This window comes from Mobula hypostoma, chromosome 5 (genome assembly GCF_963921235.1).
Source record: "Mobula hypostoma chromosome 5, sMobHyp1.1, whole genome shotgun sequence".
In the NCBI taxonomy this organism is placed as follows: domain Eukaryota; kingdom Metazoa; phylum Chordata; class Chondrichthyes; order Myliobatiformes; family Myliobatidae; genus Mobula; species Mobula hypostoma.
Window position 1 is genome coordinate 150,822,402 of NC_086101.1, and position 18,121 is coordinate 150,840,522.

General features: G+C 42.3%; 1 protein-coding gene across 1 annotated transcript in view; it reads right to left on the reverse strand.

Moving 5' to 3' along the window:
- The window catches only part of LOC134347073 (lysine-specific demethylase 4C-like), a 394,026-nt gene that overhangs the window by 192,437 nt on the left and 183,468 nt on the right, over nucleotides 1-18,121 (reverse strand). The gene's annotated exons all lie outside the window — the stretch shown is intronic.

An 18,121-nucleotide genomic window follows, 5' to 3' on the forward strand; every position in this document is an offset into this window, starting at 1 on the left:
CACTTGAGAGCTTTGGATATTTTCTGCTCACTTCATTCTTAATCTGCTGATACTTTCATCAAATTTTAAAGAATTGTTTTCCCACTTTCAATTTGACAGCAACTCTTTGACCATAGAACAGACCATATTTTTAAAACATTGAAAACATTTCAAATCAGAAAATAGTGCAGGATATCCAAAATACTATGTTTGATGGATTGTATTTGATCAGCTTCTCCCTGCATTTGTGTGCCCCTGATGTTCCTTTTCAGTCCCACAGTCAGATTAAATAAGCAAACCATACTGTCACAGCTATCCCATGAAATGGAGCAGTCTGTAAGCAGCCACTCAATGGTAGAACTCAAAGCTGCACATTAGCTAGTTTGTGCTATCAAAGACCTTTTCATCGTTTCTAAATATCTCTGATGACCAGATCATTAAAACAAGTTAAAATAAGACAATTTTACCAACTACAAATATTCAAGAAATTTTAAGATAATAAGCCATGCAGCTTGGTTCAAAACAGAATACTCGAGCCTAGTCTAATGATGGAATAAAAGGTCTAACATCACAAGTTCTGACCTGCAGTACATTCTGCACTCCTACATTGCACAAACACAAAGGTCAGGAACAACAAATGACATTGCCAACAGTTGTGTTGTGAATTGCTGCCACCTTTCTGCCCTTTAACCACAGGAGCTCAGATTTCTGCAGTTGAAATAACAGCAAAGCCATCATACTCCATGTTTTTCTGACAGCAGCTTCTAAATTAAGCATGTGCATTTACATGTAGAAATCTAGAAGTTATTGCCCATGATACCCTACTCTTTCAAGTAGTGTTCCATTTTAGCAACATCTTCTAATGTACAGAAGTCAATGAATTGACAAATATTATCAATCTTCAAACTCAGATAAAACACCGTTAAGCACCTATACCTTTTCATTATTGCATATTCAGTACTCGGGAAAAACACAACCATTTCTGGTCCCAAGGGGCTTTATATAAAAATCAACTGTGCTTTTCAAATTATTTGCAAAGAATGAGTTAGTTAATACTGCAAATACAATCACAAGCCATGCCAATTGTCATTGGCCGATCATTTCCTCAGTGAAGAAAGATTTCAGACAGCAAACAGAGAAAAACAAATTGCCAAACTGATATTGTTATGTTTTGCAACTCCGAAACATAAAATCTAAGTGGGAAGAGGATCACTCCGGTGGGCAAGTGAGACTTGTGGCTGTGAAACAATCTCAGGAACTGGGGCCTCCTCCATGCTGGTTATAGGAGTTGACTGTGGATACCTTTCTTCTGAATGTATTGGTATCCCAAACAGCACATGGCAAGCTACACTGGATGTTGTGGATCATAATGTGAGAGTACAATGCCTGACATCACCATTTCCTTCACCTTTTAGAAAGCCATCTCACACTGTTTTGTCCATTGCCATTTCTTCTCGATCTATAGTAATGTGTTCAAAAGGTGGAGCATAGTAGCCAGGTTTGGCAGGAAACTGTTACCGTAATTGAGATGTTCTAGAAAGGACTGCAACTGTAACATGTCCTTTGGTATTGGGGTATCCACCACTGCTTAAATTTTCACAGCAGACGTGGGTAATGCTTGTGTGTCAAAGGTTGACCACAGTAAGTGATGCTCAGTTTTTGCATATTGAAATCTTCTAACCTTTTAACACTATGCTGAAATTTTGGAGATGTTTGTTGTCATCATTACTAGTAATAATGATGTCACCCAGGTAGTACTGAGTGCCTGGGCAGCCCTGCAGTACCTGGTCTATAGCTTTCTGCCAGAATGCAGGTGCAGATGCTATTCCAAAAATAAGCTTATAATAGCGATAAAGCCCTTTGCGAGTGTTAATGTTGAGAAACACTTTGGACGCTTCTTCCACCTCCACCTCTAGGTAGGTCTCAGCTAAGTCACTTTGCTGGAGTATTTACCTCCAGGAAGATTTGGAAAGATATCCTCTATCCTGGGCAAAAGGTACTGATCTACTTTCAGTACTGGATAGATGGTGACCCTAAAATCAACACAAATCCTTAGAGATCCATTCTTTTTGGCTACTGGCACCACTAAGATTGCCCATGAGCTCCACTCAACCTCAGAAAGAACTCCTTCAGCCTCCATGCAATCTAGCACACTAGCTACTTTATCACTGATGATATAAGCAATAGGACAGGCTTTGCAAAACTTGGGTGTGGCATTTTCATTTAACACTATCCTACCCTTGATATGTTCGAGTTTTCCAATGCCATCCACGAACACTGCTGTGGCATCATCCAGCATCTTTCTTAATTCACTTGCATTTAACTCAATTGCAGGGGATGTGGCATGCAAATAGTGGATGGATCTCCAATCAAGTTGTAGCTATCTTAGCTAATCATGGCCCCACAATGCTGGCCCTCCTGTTTTTACTACATATAAGCCCAATGTGGCTTGTTGCTCGTTATAAATCTGGTGGGAGCAAAGGATTTTGGGAAATGCGAGAGTGAAGTGCAGCAGGAGGGTGTGGGACAGGTGTCAGAGGAGTGCCTGGGGCAGGGGGTGGCCCTGCGCATGAGGCAAGGTCATTTGATTCCAAACAACTGGTTCATTGATCATTACAGAATGCCTCTCTGGTGCTTCCTGCTTCCTCCCCTTTCCTCAATCATGATTTCCCTCTCCCTGCCTCCTTCCTACTCTCAGTCCACAATACAGACCCATGTCAGAATCAGGTTTATCATCACTCACATATGTCATGCAATTTGTTTTTTTTGTGTGGCAACAGTACAGGGCAATACATAAAATTATTACAAAACTGTGCAAAAGTCATAGGCACCCTAACTGTATATATGTGCCTAGGACTTTTACACAGTACTGTATATTTAAAGATCTAGTATCATTAATGGTGACCATAAATACTGTCATAAAAATACAATGGGTCCATAATCTGTTGTATTTACACAATCTATTCTGCATACCATAAATATGGAAGGAGAAATTGGCAATTAGGTAAATAACCAACGAGTCCACCCTTTGGTTGGTGGAGGTGGGGGTAAGAGAGAAATCAGGGATGGAAAATAAAACATTTACCTCAACTGAAGTATCCCTATCACATAAATGAATGTATTAAAATGTCTGTAAAATGACCATTCCACACATTCAGCCACGTCACTTTAGGAATAATAAAATAATGAAAGCCCAAACACAGGCCCTTCACCCCATCACATCCAGGCCAATCTCTTTACCCTCTATGGGTATTCGAAGAAAAATCTGAGAAAACCAGCATCAGATCTTTGTCGCATGTTCATTGCCACATTAGAATCATAGAGTAATACAACACGGAAACAGGCCCTTTGCCTAATTGGTCCATGCTGATCACAGCATCTTCCATTCTAGCCCCAGTTGCTCATGTCCAGGCCCCTTCCTTTCACGTACCTATCCCATTGCCTCATAAATACTGCAATTGTACCCACCTCAACCACTTCCTCTGGCAGCTCATTCCAGATACAGGTGTCCCCCGCTTTTCGAACGTTGGCTTTACGAAACCTCACTGTTACGAAAGACCTACATTAGTACCCAGTTTTCACTTGCAGAAGGTATTTTCACTGTTACGAAAAAAAAGTAGCGCGCGGGGAAAATCGGCGCGCGAAAAAATCAGTGTGCGATAAAAGGCAGTGCACCGCGCGCACTGAGCAGCCGCTCTCCCCCGGATTCAGAACTGCATTCTTGCCGGCATTGCTTAATCACGTGCCTGTGAGCAGCCGTTTGCAAGCTGAGTTCTAAGGTATTGGAAAAGCCTAAAAGAGCTCGTAAGGGTGCTACACTTAGCGTAAAACTAGACATAATTAAGCGTTTTTTGATCATGGTGAACGAAGTAAGGACTAAGTGAGTTTGGCTTGTGGAAGCTGACGAACATGATGTTGAAGAGGTTTTGGCATCCCATGACCAAGAACTGATAGATCAAGACCTGATGCAATTGGAAGAGGAACGGATAACAATCGAAACCGAATGCAGTAGCAAACGGACCGAAAGTGACTGCGTGAGATTTTCGCTGCAATGATAAAGTACGACTTTAATTTTGAAACGGTATGTAGGTTTAGGGGATATTTGCAGGATGGTTTGAGTCCTTATAAAGAACTGTATGATAGAAAAATGTGCGAGGCTCAGCAGTCAAGCAAGCCTTCCGCATCAGCCACAGCAGACGACGAACCTCGATCTTCGACATCAAGGCAGGTAGTCACAGGAGAAGATGAGCTGCCTGCCCTAATGGAAACAGACGACGAGATGATACCCCAGTGTCCCACCACCCCGCGATTCGCGGAGAATGCAGCGGTAGCCAGGAGGCACACATCACATCTTTAAGAAAAAAGCTGAAATAAACATGCTAATTAATTAGGTGCCACCCGACAAGTAATTCATTAGCATGTTTATTTCGGCTGTTTTCTTAAAGATGTGCTGGATGTCTCCCGGCTACCGCTGCACCCCTGCATGCTTTGCGGTTCGGTATCTGTCGGCGGCCTGGAGGGCGGGGGCCACTGCACCACCCAACCTGCGACGACTCAGTCTAACACACCATCATCAGTGTGCTCGGCGCTGAAACAATTCCGGTAAGTGATACTACACTGTACATACATTATTTCTACTTTATATAGGCTGTGTATTTTTACATGTTATTTGGTATGATTTTGGCAGTTTCATAGCTTAAAGGTTACTGGAGAGCACTTGTGCCGTGTTTTTGCCAACAGTGCTTGCGTAAGATTTTCTGCTGACAGTGCTTGTGTGAGATTTTCGCTACAGAGAACAGTTCAGTAATGATTGTGGAAAAGTATTTCTACTTTATATAGGCTGTGTATTTATCATATCATTCCTGCTTTTACTATATGTTACTGTTATTTTAGGTTTTATGTGTTATTTGGCATGATTTGGTAGGTTATTTTTGGGTCTGCGAACGCTCACAAATTTTTCCCATATAAATAAATAGTAATTGCTTCTTCGCTTCACGACATTTCGGCTTACGAACCGTTTCATAGGAACGCTCTACCTTTGGATGGCAGGGGAAACCTGTATTCAGTACACTCAGTGAAAAGAGGTTACCTGCTTAGCTTAGGCCACGTATTACTGACAATGTTCATGCATGCTTTACTCTCCTGTTTGGTGAACCTTGTGCCACTGCACCATTTAGTCACCAAGATGACATTCTAACTCCCAAATAACAGCTGGCACTGATCAGAATCATTCCCCATCTGAGCTCTGAGTTAGGACAACTCAATTAGTTAAATGCAATTCTTTTGTCTACATGCTAAAATTATAAGTGAGCATTTTAAATTATTCTATTATGATTTTTGAATGACTCATCAGTGACTGCATGCAATTATGTAGTCTCTTTCGGAAACATATGCTTCCATATGCTGGGAACTAATAAGAATGAAGCCACAAATGAGTTGCGATATTTCAGAAAAAAATAACATCCAAGTAATAACCGAAGGTCAGTTCCACATTATTCCTCACATACTATCTAAGAGCTAAATAACTTCCAATTTTATAAACACCCTGGTGTACAATAAACAAATGAAATTGAGTTTTATTGTTTCAGTTTAATTAAGTTCAAAATTGGACTGAAATATAATTTGACGCAAGAGGTTATACCTTAATTCCTTGAAGCTATGTTGCCAAATATCTGGGTGCAAATAATTATACCAGAGAGTATTTCTTGCCTGCAACATTGTGAAATTTAATTATAAATATTAAATGAAATGAAAATTCAGAACAAATATATACCTTTGAGAATAATGCTTTTTGTTTCTGAATATACCTTGCTATCATTACTACAGCTATTTCCTCCAAGTCTGATATTAATTCAGCCCTGCTCCTTGAAATTACACAATTCAACATAGGTTCAACCAGTGACTTTTATCAACACCAATTCCTATGCACCTTAATCAAAACTCACAAAAAAATCTTCACTACATTACCACAAAATCAGCCTCATTAACACAACCCTATGCATATGCAACACCCATAAATATCAACTTAACATGTAAAACTGTTAGTACTTATAGCATCCAAAGAATCATAATCATTATCCATCTACACCAATGACATTTTCAGAATTGCTGGTTACAATCCCTAAATGCTCTGTTTGTTTTGGCCAAAAACTTCTGAATTATAGATCCTTGATATTTATATCAATTGTTGTCTTCCATTTTCATATTGACCAATGTAGGTTAGTACACAACACAGTAAAACTAGATAAACTGTGTGAACTGCATAACTAAAATTTAACTGTTCTCCTGGCTTGTCCAAGATCAGGAATTTTCATTATTGGCCAGTGATACACTATTTCAGGGGGAAAAAAGGAAGATTATTATATTTACATTCAGTACCGCTGCAATAATGCATATATCTAATGAGCCAATCATGTGGCAGGAACTCATTGCATAAGAGGATGCAAACATGGTCAATGTTGTTGTTCAGACCAAACCTCAAAATGAGGAAGAAATGTGATTTAAATGCCTTTAACTGTGGAATGATTGGTGGTGCCAGATGGGGTGGTTTGAGCATCTCAGTAACTGCTGATCTCCTGGGATTTTAATGCAGAACAGTGTCCAGTTTACAGAGAATGGTGCAAAAATACAAAATACACCTAGTAAAGGGCAGTTCTGTGGGTAAAATTGTTAATGAGAGAGTTCAGAGGAGAATGGCCATACTGGTTCAAGCTGCTAAGAAATTAACAGTAATTCAAAGAACCACATGTTACAACAGTGGTATGCAGAAGAGCACCACTGAATGCACAACAATTGAACCTTGAAATGGATGGGCTATAGCAGGGGTCCTAAACCTTTTCTGCACCGCGGACCGGTTTAATATTGAGAATATTCTTGCGGACTGGCCAACGGGGGGGTGGGGGGCAGGTGTTGTTCAAGTTCAACAGTGCGTGACAGGGAATGAGGAAAGGTGCAGCTGACTCATATCGTTTCATATCGCCAAATCATATTGTTTCCTCGCAGTCCCGGTAGCACATGCTTTGCGGCCCGGTGGTTGGGGACCACTGGGCTACAGCAACAGAAGAGCACACCAGGTTCCACTTTTGTACCTGATAAAGTTTTTCTACATAGTAATAGCCATTATTTAAAATGTGAATCTCCTGAATATATATGAATAAATATTAAAAATATTATATATACTTATACAATTCGTACATGTACGGGGTTTCTTCTTTGTTAAGTTAAAATTAAAATGGCTTCTTTGTTATGTTAATCTTTTAAGCTGCTGCGTAAGTGAATTAAAATGGCTTCTATGTTATGTTAAATGCTGAGAAAGTCTCCAGCTAGCAATTTGCTTGGGTTATAACAGATAGCAGGTGTACTATCAGCCAATGGGTGTCTATGTTATGCTTTCTTGGGGTGATATGCTGTCTCATGTGACTGGGAACCAGGGGCATTTGGCGGGGAGTTGGAGGAGAGACCGTGAGGACAATGGACGTGCGGGAAAGCTCAGATTGATCATTCCGGGTGGTCCCGAGCTGCAAGCCAACGGGGTCAGAGCAGTCCTGAAGAGGTCCCCGAGCTCCAACGTGTGCACGAATAAATTGAACTTTGATAAGTCTGGCGCCTTTGCCATTCCTTGTTTTGTATTGAACTTCTATTAATCTCATAGACTTAGTAATATCTATAAAGTGTAATTGGTAAAACATACAGTGTGTGCTGGCTGATGATTGATGTTTGAAGCCGATTTCGGTGGCAGTTGTACAGTAACCAACACAACCGGGAGACCAGGCGGGCGGCAGACGGGGTGTCCCCTAGATAAATACGAGCCAATATAGACTATAGACAATAGACAATAAGTGCAGGAGTAGGCCATTCGCCCTTCGAGCCAGCACCGCCATTCACTGTGATCATGGCTGATCATCCACAATCAGTATCCAGTTCCTGCCTTATCCCCATAACCTTTGATTCCGCTATCTATAAGAGCTCTATCCATCTCTTTCTTGAAAGCATCCAGAGACTTGGCCTCCACAGCCTTTGGGGGCAGAGCATTCCATATATCCACAACTCTCTGGGTGAAAAAGTTTTTCCTCAACTCCGTTCTAAATGACCTACCCCTTATTCTTAAACTGTGGCCTCTGGTTCTGGACTCACCCATCAGCGGGAACATGCTTCCTGCCTCCAGCATGTCCAATCCCTTAATAATCTTATATGTTTCAATCATATCCCCTCTCAGCCTTCTAAATTCCAGAGTATACAAGCCCAGTCACTCCAATCTTTCGGCATATGACAGTCCCGCCATCCCGGGAATTAACTTTGTGAACCTACGCTGCACTCCCTCAATAGCAAGAATGTCTTTCCTCAAATTTGGAGACCAAAACTGCACACAGTACTCCAGGTGTGGTCTCACCAGGGCCCTGTACAGCTGCAGAAGGACGTCTTTGCTCTTATACTCAATTCCCCTTGTTATGAAGGCCAGCATGCCATTAGCTTTCTTCATTGCCTGCTGTACTTGCATGCTTGCGTTCAGTGACTGATGTACAAGAACACCTAGATCTCGTTGTACTTCCCCTTTTCCTAACTTGACTCCATTTAGATAATAATCTGCCTTTCTGTTCTTACCACCAAAGTGGATAACCTCACATTTATCCACATTAAACTGCATCTGACATGCATCTGCCCACTCACCCAGCCTGTCCAAATCACCCTGCATTCTCATTAACATCCTCCTCACATTTCACACTAACACCCAGCTTTGTGTCATCGGCAAATTTGCTAATGTTACTTTTAATTCCCTCATCTAAATCATTAATATATATCGTAAACAGCTGCGGTCCCAGCACTGAACCCTGCAGTACCCCACTGGTCACTGCCGGCCATTCCGAAAGGGACCCGTTAATCGCTACTCTTTGTTTTCTGTCAGCCAGCCAATTTTCAATCCATGTCAGTACTCTGCCATGTGACCTAATTTTGTCCACTAATCTCCTATGTGGGACTTCATCAAAGGCTTTCTGAAAGTCCAGGTACACCACATCCACTGGCTCTCCCGTGTCCATTTTCATAGTCACATCCTCAAAAAATTCCAGAAGATTAGTCAAGCACGATTTCCCCTTTGTAGATCCATGCTGACTCTGACCGATCCTGTTACTACTATCCAGAAGTGACGTAATTTCATCTTTTATAATTGACTCTTTCCCACCACCGACGTCAGGCTAACCGGTCTATAATTCCCTGTTTTCTCTCTTCCTCCCTTCTTGAAGAGAGAGACAACATTAGCCACCCTCCAATCCATAGGAACTGATCCTGAATCTATAGAACATTGGAAAATGATTACCAGTGCGTCCACGATTTCTAAAGCCACCTCCTTAAGTACCCCGGGATGCAGACCATCAGGTCCCGGGGACTTATCAGCCTTCAGCCCCAACAGTCTATCCAACACCATTTCCTGCCTAATATAAATTTCCTTCAATTCATCCATTACCCTAGGTCCTTTGGCCACTATTATATCTGGGAGATTGTTTGTGTCTTCCCTAGTGAAGACACATCCAAAGTACTTGTTCAACTCATCTGCCATTTCCTTGTTCCCCATAATAAATTCACCCTTTTCTGTCTTCAAGGGCCCAATTTTGGTCTTAACTATTTTTTTTCCTTTTCACACACCTAAAGAAGCTTTTACTATCTTCCTTTATATTCTTGGCTAGTTTACCTTCGTACCTCATTTTTTCTCCACATATTGCCTTTTTAGTTACCTTCTGTTGCTCTTTAAAAGTTTCCCAATCCTCCGGCTTCCCACTCATCTTTGCTATGTTATACTTCTTCTCCTTTATTTTTATACGGTCCATTACTTCCCTTGTCAGCCACGGCCTCCCCTTAGGATCTTTCTTCCTCTTTGGTATGAACTGATCCTGCACCTTCCACATTATTCCCAGAAACACTGTATAGCTGATCGTTACATGCAAAAGCTGTTAGAAAGTTAAATCATTTAAATTCTGGAAATCATTTTTAAAAACTTGAAAAAGATCAATCTGAAACAACTGAAATGGAAACTCAAACTTATCCCTTGCACAATGAAATGAACGGCAAAGTTGCTCCTGTGTCAAAGCTAACCAGGCACAATTTGCTCAGATGGATACCCCCACATACGTAAAGGTCAAAATTATCATCAGTTACACATCAGCAATTAACTAGGTAACTGCTAGTAATTGCCCACAAAACTTTTGCTACCAAATCTATCCAAAGTAAAATGAAATAATAAACCATAAAATAAAATTAAAAATCAATCTAAGGTATATTAGTTCCAACAATGCATTCTGTGTGGTTACATGTACATAAAGCATCTTCAAGATTCAAGAGATTCAAGATTGTTCAACGTCATTTCCAATTTACAAGTGTAAAGGAGAACAAAATAATTGTTACTCCGGATACGATGCAGTACAAAAAATATAAGAAAAAGAACATAATAAAAAAAATGATAAATATAAATACATAAGATAACTTATATACATAGATTGATTGTATGTCTATAAAGAAATGCTCGACATAGCAGTGTCTGTGTATAAGGTGGCTGACAGTAAATGACCAAATAGTGGTGGTTGGGCACGTGGAGGCCTGGGTTAGTGGGTGGAGGTATTAATCAGCCTTAATGCATGAGGAAAGTAACTGTTTTTGAATCTGGTGGACCTGACGTGGATACCATGTAGCCTCTTCCCTGATAGGAGTTAACAGTCCATGAGTAGGGTGGGTGGGATCATAAGACATTAAGACCATAAGACATAGGAGCAGAATTAGGCCGTATGACCCACCGAATCTGCTCCACCATTCAATCATGGCCAATCCCTTTTACCTCTCCTCAGCCCCACTCCCCCGGCCTTCTCCCCGTAACCTTTGATGCCATGTTCAATCAAGAACCTAGTAAGCTCTGCCTTAAATACTCCAAATAACCTGGCCTCCACAGCTGCCTGTTGTAACAAATTTCCCAAATTCACCATTCTCTGGCTAAAGAAATTTCTCTGCATCTGTCTTAAATGGACTCCCCTCTATCCTGAGGCTGTATCCTCTTGTGTTGGCATGTGGCCAAGTGGTTAAGGCTTTCGTCTAGTGAATTGAAGGTCGCTAGTTCAAGCCTTGGCTGAGGCAGCGTGTGTGTCCTTGAGCAAGGCACTTAACCACACATTGCTCTGCGACAACACCAGTGCCAAGCTGTATGGGTCCTAATGCCCTTCCCTTGGACAACATTGGTGGCATGGAGAGGGGAGACTTGCAGCATGGGCAACTGCTGGTCTTCCATACAACCTTGCCCAGGCCTGCGCCCTGGAGACCTTCCAAGGTGCAAATCCATGGTCTCATGAAACTAACGGATGCCTATCCTCTTGTCCTAGAGTCCCCCACCAAGGGAAACATCCTTTCCACATCTACTCTGTCTAGGCCTTTCAGCATTTGGAAGGTTTCATTGAGATACACCCCCATCCTTCTAAATTCTAGCAAGTACGGACCCAGAGCCATGATAACCCTTCCCAGAATCATCATTGTGAACCTCCTCTAAACCCTCTTCAGAACATCTTTTCTTAGATGAGGAGCCCAAAACTGTTCAGAATACTCAAGGTGAGGCCTCAGCAGTGCCTTATAAAGCCTCATTGTCACATCCCTGCTCTTGTATTCTGGATCTCGTGAAATGAATGCTAACATTACATTTGCCTTCCTCAGCACCGACTCTACCTGCAAGTTAACCTTCAGGGAGTTCTGCACAAGGGCGCCCAAGTCCCTTTGTGTCTCAGAATTTTGGATTTTTTCCCTGTTTAGAAAACAGTCTGCATATTTATTTCTAGTACTAAAGTGCACGACCATGTATTTGCCAACACTGTATTTCATTTATCACTTTCTTGCTCATTCTTCTAATCTGTCTAAGTCCTTCTGCAGCCTACCTGTTTCCTCAACACTACCTGCCCCTTCACCAACCCCCATATCATGCAAACTTGGCAACAAAACTATCCACTCCATCATCTAATCACAAACAAGAAAATATCTGCAGGTGCTGGAAATCTAAGCAACACACAGAAAACTCTGGAGGAACTCAGCTGGCCAAGCAGCATCTATGGAAAAAAGTACAGTTAGTATTTCAGGCCGAGACCCTTTGGCAGGCCTGGAGAAAGAAAAGGAATATATTTAAAAGGTGGAGTGAGGGGAGAGAGAGAGAAACACAAAGTAATAGGTGAAACCAAGAGGGGGAGGGATGAAATAAAGAGCTGGGAAGCTGATGGTGAAAGCGATACAGGGCTGGAGAAGAGGGAATCTAATCAGAGAAAACGAAAGGCCATGGAAGAAAGGGGGTGAAGAGTACCAGAGGGTGGCAATGGTCAAGCAAGAGATAAGGTGAAGGAGGGAAAAGGGGATGGGGAATGGTGGGGGGGGGGGGGGTTGGAATTGTTGGAAGTTCAAGAAATCGATGTTCATGCCATCAGATTGGAGGCTACCCAGATGGAATATAAGGTATTGTTCCTCCAACCTGAGTGTGGCCTCATCGTTACTGTAGCAGAGGCCATATCGAAATGGAAATGGGAAGTGGAATTAAAATGGGTGGCCACTGGAAGATCCTGCTCTTCTGGCAGATGGAGCGTAGGTACTCAGCAAAGTGGCCTTCCAATCTACACCAGATCTCACCAATATGCAGGTCACAACAGGAGCACCGGACACAGTGTAAGCCCCCAACAGACTCACAGGTGATCTCCTGTTGGGATTCTGTTTTGCTAAGCACTCACACTTCGTCCACCAGAAGAAGCAAGATCTCCCAGTGGCCACTCGTTTTAATTTCACTTCCCATTCCCATTCTGACATGTCAGTCCACGGCCTTCTGTACTGTTGCAATGAGACCACACTCAGGTTGGAGGAAAAACATCAAATATTCCACTTGGGCAGGCTTCAAGCTGGTCACATGAACATCGATTTCTCAAACTTCCGGTAATGCCCCCCCCCCCACCCTTTCACCATTCCTCATCCCCTTTTCTCTCTCTCACATATCTCCTTGCCTGCCCATCGCCTTCCTCTGGTGCTCAACTCCCATTGTTTTTTCTTCCATGGTCTTCTGTCATCTTCTATTCAAGTCCCCCTTCTCCAGCCCTCTATCTCTTTCACCAATCAACTTTCCAGCTCTTTACTTCAGCCCTCCCCCTCCCAGCATCATCTATCACCTTGTGTTTCTCTCTCCCCTCCCCCCACCTTTTATATCTACTCATCTTTTTTTACTCCAGTCCTGCTGAAGGGTTTCAGCCCAATACGTCGACTGTACCTTTTCCCCATAGATACTGCCTGGCCTGCTAAGTTCCTCTAACTTTTTGTGTGTTGCTTATTCCATCATCTAAATCATTGATAGACAGCACAAAAAGCAGTCCCAACACCGACCCCTGCAGAACACTACTAGTCAGTGGCAGCCAACCAGAAAAGGATCCTTTTATTCACACTCGTTGCTCCTATCAATCAGTCAATATTATAACCATGCTAGTAACTTTCCTGTAATACCATGGGCTCTCAACTTAGTAAGCAGCCTCATGTGTGGCACCTTGTCAAAGGCCTTCTGAGAGTCCAAATATACAACATCCACTGCATCCCCTTTATCTATCCTACTTGTAATCTCCTCAAAGAATTCCAACAGGATCATCAGGCAAGATTTTCCCTTAAGGAAACCATGATTACCTTGTCCTATCTTGTCCTGTGTCACCAAGTATTCTATAACCTCATCCTTAAGAATTGACTCCAATATCTTCCCAACCACTGAGGTCAAGCTATAATTTTCATTCTGCTGCCTTTCTCCCTTCTTGAAGAGTGAAGTGACTTTTGCCATTTTTCAGTCCTCTGGCACCATGCCTGAATCAAATGATTTTTCGAACTATCATTACTAAAGCCTCCGCAATCTCTAACACTACCTCTTTCAAAATCCTAGTGTGCAATTCATCTGGTCCAAGTGACTTAAGTGCCCTTAGGTCTTCCAGCTTTTTGAGCACCTTCTCCCTTGTAACAGTAAATGCATTCACTTCTCTTCCCTCACACGCTTCAACATCTGGCCACGCTGCTGGTGCCTTCCATAGACTGATGCAAAATATTCATTTAGTTCATCTGCCATCTCCTTGTCCCCCATTATTATTTCTCCAGCCTTATTTCCAGTGGTCCTATATCCACTCTCATCTCTTTTTATTTTTTACATACTTGAAAAAGCTTTTAATATCTACTTTGATATTATTTGCTAGCTTGCTTTCATATTTCATTTTTTCCCTCCTAATGATTCTTCTAGTTGCTCTCTGTAGGCATTTAAAATCTTCCTAATTCTCCATCTTCCCACTAATTTTTGCATTGCTGTATGCCTTGGGTAGAGCTGCATAACACTAAGGGGCAGAAAATGCTGGTGGGAGTTGTGTACAGGCCACCTAACAGTAGTAGTGAGGGTGGGGATGGCATTAAACAGGAAATTAGAAATGTGTGCAATAAAGGAACAGCAGTTATAATGGGTGACTTCAATCTACATATAGACTGGGTGAACCAAATTCGTAAGGGTGTTGAGGAAGAGGATTCCTTGGAACGTATGCGGGATAGTTTTCTGAACCAACATGTCAAGGAACCAACTAGAGAGCAGGCCAATCTAGACTGGGTATTGAGCAATGAGGAAGGGTTAGTAATCTTGTCGTGCGAGGCCCCTTGGGTAAGAGTGACCATAATATGGTGGAATTCTTCATTAAGATGGAGAGTGACATAGTTCATTCAGAAACAAAGGTTCTGAACTTAAAGAAGGGTAACTTTGAAGGTATGAGATGTGAATTAGCTAAGGTAGACTGGCAAATGATACTTAAAGGGTTGACGGTGGATATGCAATGGCAAGCATTTAAAGATTGCATGGATGAACTACAACAATTGTTCATCCCAGTTTGGCAAAAGAATAAACCAGGGAAGGTAGTGCACCACACATCAAAGTTTCTGGTGAACGCAGCAGGCCAGGCAGCATTTCTAGTAAGAGGTACAGTTGATGTTTCAGGCCAAGACCCTTCATCAGGACTCAGGTAGTGCACCCATGGCTGACAAGGGAAATTAGGTATAGTATCAATTCCAAAGAAGAAACATACAAATTAGCCAGAAAAAGCGGCACACCTGACGACTGGGAGAAATTCAGAGTCCAGCAGAGGAGGACAAAGGGCTTAATTAGGATAGGGAAAATAGATTGGGAGAGAGAACTGGCAGGGAACATAAAAACTGACTGTAATAGCTTTTATAGATATGTGAAAAGAAAAAGATTGGTTAAGACAAATGTAGGTCCCTTACAGTCGGAAACAGGTGAATTGATCATGGGGAACAAGGACGTGGCAGACCAAATGAATAACTACTTTGGTCTGTCTTCACTAAGGAGGACATAAATAATCTTCCGGAAATAGTAGGGGACCGAGGGTCCAGTGAGATGGAGGAACTGAGGGAAATACATGTTAGTAGGGAAGTGGTGTTAGGTAAATTGAAGAGATTAAAGGCAGATAAATCCCCAGGGCCAGATGATCTGCATCCCAGAGTGCTTAAGGAAGTAGCCCAAGAAATAGTGGATGCATTAGTGATAATTTTTCAAAACTCTTTAGATTCTGGATTAGTTCCTGAGGATTGGAGGGTGGCTAATGTAACCCCACTTTTTAAAAAAGGAGGGAGACAGAAACCGGGGAATTATAGACCGGTTAGCCTAACATCGGTGGTGGGGAAACTGCTAGAGTCAGTTATCAAAGATATGATAACAGCACATTTGGAAAGCGGTGAAATCATCGGACAAAGTCCGCATGGATTTGTGAAAGGAAGATCATGTCTGACAAATCTCATAGAATTTTTTGAGGATGTAACTAGTGGAGGGATAAGGAAGAACCAGTGGATGTGGTATATTTGGATTTTCAAAAGGCTTTTGACAAGGTCCTACACAGGAGATTAGTGTGCAAACTTAAAGCACATGGTATTGGGGGTATGGTATTGATGTGGATAGAGAATTGGTTGGCAGACAGGAAGCAAAGAGTGGGAATAAACGGGACCTTTTCACAATGGCAGGCAGTGACTAGTGGGATATTGCAAGGTTCAGTGCTGGGACCCCAGTTGTTCACAATATATATTAATGATTTAGACGAGGGAATTAAATGCAGCATCTCCAAGTTTGCGGATGACACGAAGCTGGGCGGCAGTGTTAGCTGTGAGGAGGATGCTAAGAGGATGCAGGGTGACTTGGATAGGTTCGGTGAGTGGGCAAATTCATGGCAGGTGCAATTTAATGTGGATAAATGTGAAGTTATCCACTTTGGCGGCAAGAACAGGAAAACAGATTATTATCTGAATGGTAGCCGATTAGGAAAAGGGGAGGTGCAACGAGACCTGGGTATCATTGTACACTAGTCATTGAAAGTGGGCATGCAGGTACAGCAGGCGGTGAAAAAGGCGAATGGTATGCTGTCATTCATAGCAAGAGGATTTGAGTACAGGAGCGGGGAGGTATTACTGCAGTTGTACAAGGCCTTGGTGAGACCACACCTGGAGTATTGTGTGCAGTTTTGGTCCCCTAATCTGAGGAAAAACATCCTTGCCATAGAGGGAGTACAAAGAAGGTTCACCAGATTGATTCCTGGGATGGCAGGGCTTTCATATGAAGAAAGACTACATTGACTAGGCTTGTACTCTGGAATTTAGAAGATTGAGGGGGGATCTGATTGAAACGTATAAAATTCTAAAGGGATTGGCCAGGCTAGATGCAGGAAGATTGTTCCCGATGTTGGGGAAGTCCAGAACGAGGGGTCACTGTTTGAGGATAAAGGGGAAGCCTTGTAGGACCGAGATGAGGAAAAACTTCTTCACACAGAGAGTGGTGAATCTGTGGAATTCTCTGCCACAGGAAACAGTTGAGACCAGTTCATTGGCTATATTTAAGGGGGAGTTAGATATGGTCCTTGTGGCTAAAGGGATTGGGGGTATGGAGAGAAGGCAGGTACAGGGTTCTGAGTTGGATGATCAGCCATGATCATGCTGAATGGCAGTGCAGGCTTGAAGGGCCAAATGGCCTACTCCTGCACTTATTTTCTATGTTTCTATGCCTTCTCTTTTGCATTTACATTAGTTTTGACTTCTCTTGTCAGTAATATCCTTCATGCTATTATTGGCTCTCTTCTGTATATACAGCATGTCCCTGATGTTTGGTAGGCTGGTACTGGTGATGTGTTGGGCAATTTTGACTATCCATTGTAGAGCCTTCTTGTTCGCCACAGTGCAGTTTCCATACCAAGCAATGATGCTGCATGTTAAGATGCTCTCTACTGTGGATCTGTAGAATGACAAGAGTATAGATGTACACAGTCCAGCTCTCTTCAGCATCCTCAGAAAGTAGAGGTGTTGGTGAGCTTTCTTGATTGTGTGGAATGTGTTCTGGGACCATGAGTGGTTGTGCAAGACTTGCACTCCCAGGAGTCTGAAACAGTTTGCTGTGCCACCAATGAAAAGAAGGGTGTGAGTGGTGCAAGTTCTCCTAAAGTCGATAACCATCTCCTGCCTTGTTGACATTGAGGAAGAGGTTATTTGTTTGGCACCAGATCTTGACTTCTTCCACCTTCAGTCAGCCGTCTCATCATTGTTGGTGATTGGTGTGTCGTCGGCGAACTTGACAATGTGATTACTCGGGTGTTTGATCAAGCAGTCATGTGTGAGCAGAGTGTACAGCAATAGGTTCAGCACACAGATCTGGAGGGCACCAGTACTGAGGATAATGGAGAGGGAGAAGCAGTTGTGCTTCCTGATTATCTGAGGTCTGTTGGTTAAGGAAGTCCAATGTCCAGTTGCAGAGGCATTAAGATCAAGGAGCAGGAGCTTGTTCACCAGGGAACTGAAATCCAAAAACAGCGTTGTGACATAAGTGTCCTTGTTTCCTAGATGTGTCAGGGTCAGATGCATGACAAATGTTATGGCATCTGTTGTAGAGCTGAGTGCCTGCTACTTGCCAGCTAACACAGAACAAAAACATGCTAGGTATGCCCAAATAAGTTCAAGGGTCATGAAAACAGAAATAAAATTTATACTTTAAGCAAATACAAGAAAATCTGGAATTCCACATCACTTGTCTCAAGCCTATTTAAAACAGAAACAAGATTATAAAATGTAAAGTATTAAAGAAAAATCAATT